The sequence below is a fragment of the Cervus canadensis genome, chromosome 4 (genome assembly GCF_019320065.1).
Source record: "Cervus canadensis isolate Bull #8, Minnesota chromosome 4, ASM1932006v1, whole genome shotgun sequence".
In the NCBI taxonomy this organism is placed as follows: Eukaryota; Metazoa; Chordata; class Mammalia; order Artiodactyla; family Cervidae; genus Cervus; species Cervus canadensis.
In genome coordinates, this window is record NC_057389.1 from 79379798 (window position 1) to 79381928 (window position 2131).

Here is a 2131-nt window from a genome sequence, read left to right on the forward strand (position 1 = left end):
AAACTGGAGCCCATTATACAGAGTGAAGTAAGCCAGGAAGATAAAGAACATTACAGCATACTAACACATATATATGGAATTTAGAAAGATGGTAACGATAACTCTATATGCAAAACAGAAAAAGAGACACAGAAATACAGAACAGACTTTTGAACTCTGTGGAGAAGGTGAGGGTGGGATGTTTCAAAAGAACAGCATCTATACTATCTATGGCGAAACAGATCACCAGCCCAGGTGGGATGCATGAGACAAGTGCTCGGGCCTGGTACACTGGGAAGACCCAGAGGAATCGGGTGGAGAGGGAGGTGGGAGAGGGGATCGGGATGGGGAATACGTGTAAATCTATGGCTGATTCATATCAATGTATGACAAAAAATAAATAAATTAATTAATTAATTTAAAAAAAAAAACTGGCACAGATTTTTTTGTTCAGGGCTGTGTTTACTACCCTGAAATGTCATATTTTCTGTATTTCACTTCCAAGACTGTGATGTCTTGTTAAATTGACAGTAAATTATAAACTTCAGTGTTTTCATAATATAACAGTCCTTTTTGATAAAGGCGTACCCGAGTTAAATACACTGCTCTTAGCTGATTCTAATCATGGACTTTTTAAAAAGAAAAAAAAAAAATCCAAGATCCTGCTAAAGTCTAAATTTAGCATATTGACAAAAGAATATGGATTTGTACCCTCTTTAAAACCTTTTTTTTTTTTTACCAGTTTTCTTTTGTGTTAATGCTCTCTTAAATAAAACACTGCATGAATTCCAAGTTGCATATTTGCATACTATTTTAATTTACAAATTGTTTTTTAATCAAATATCCTGGTATTTTGTTTCTTTTTCCTTCAGGGTGTTTAAGTATGTTACTGTAGTAGCAAAACTTTTTCATTTTAAAAATCTCTACTACTAATTCTAAAGTTGGTTTGTGTTAAGTAAAAGTTAAATCATACACTGCAAGGTGTAGGAAGATTTGTTTTAAAAGAACCCATGTTATAGGTTTGACTTCACTAAGTTTTTGAGTAATTAACTGTTTAACAATTTTGACTTGTGGCTTTCTTTCTTTGGTTTGTTTGTTTTTGCTTTTACTTCTATTTGCTACACTAGTTTGCCATGTAGCAATCGCACTGTGCCAATATTACAATAGGACTGGGAAAATCTTCTTATGATTAAGTCTATTACGGGTTTGCCGATAAGTATTTTCTCAGTTCTCCAGTGATTTAAATGTGCCAGCCGTTCTTTACTTGTCACAAAAAGACGGTTTTCCAAGTGACTTTATTGGTTGAGTGTCAAAAATAAGAATTTTATGGTGTATTACTGTCGATTCACTTTGAATTAAAATATACATATTGCAAAAAAAAAGAAAGAAAATAAACTCAAAATGGATTAAAGGCCTAATTATAAGACTAGACACTATAAAACTCCTAGAGGAAAATAGAACATTCTGACAAAAATTATACCAAACATTTTTTGGCCCTATCTCCTAAAGTAAAGAAAATTAAAACAAAATGAATAAATGGGACTTAATTAAACATATATTAAAAAAAATTGCACAGCAAAGGAAATGATTGACAAAATGAGGTGACAAGCTACTGAATGGGAGGAAATATTTGCAAATAATACGACTGGTAAGAAATTAATATCCAACATATACAAACAGTTTATATAACTCAACATCAAAATATCAAACAACCAATTTCAAAAATGGGCAGAAGATCTGAATGGACATTTTTCCAAAGAGGAAATGTAAATGGCCAATAGGTACATAAAGAGATACTCAAGATTGCTAATAATTGCCTCTGCTGCTGCTGAGTCGCTTCAGTCGTGTCCGACTCTGTGCGACCCCATAGACGGCAGCCCACCAGGCTCTGCCATCCCTGGGATTCTCCAGGCAAGAACACTGGAGTGGGTTGCCATTTCCTTCTCCAATTTATGAAAGTGAAAAGTGAAAGTGAAGTCACTCAGTCGTGTCCAATTCTTCGCGACCCCATGGACTGCAGCCTACCAGGCTCCTCCGTCCATGGGATTTTCCAGGCAAGAGTACTGGAGTGGGTTGCCATTGCCTTATCCTGCTAATAATTAGGGAAATGCAAATCCAAACCACAATGAGATATCACCTCACATCAGTGAGA

The 2131-nt window shown here is 35.1% G+C and overlaps 1 long non-coding RNA gene across 1 annotated transcript in view; it reads left to right on the forward strand.

Annotated features, from left to right (window-relative positions):
• LOC122439275 overlaps positions 1 to 807 on the forward strand; it is an 8216-nt gene extending 7409 nt beyond the window's left edge. The window contains exon 3 of the long non-coding RNA XR_006268835.1: positions 621 to 807. This is a non-coding gene — a long non-coding RNA (uncharacterized LOC122439275). The remainder of the gene's footprint in view (positions 1 to 620) is intronic.
• Positions 808 to 2131: the final 1324 nt, after the last annotated feature.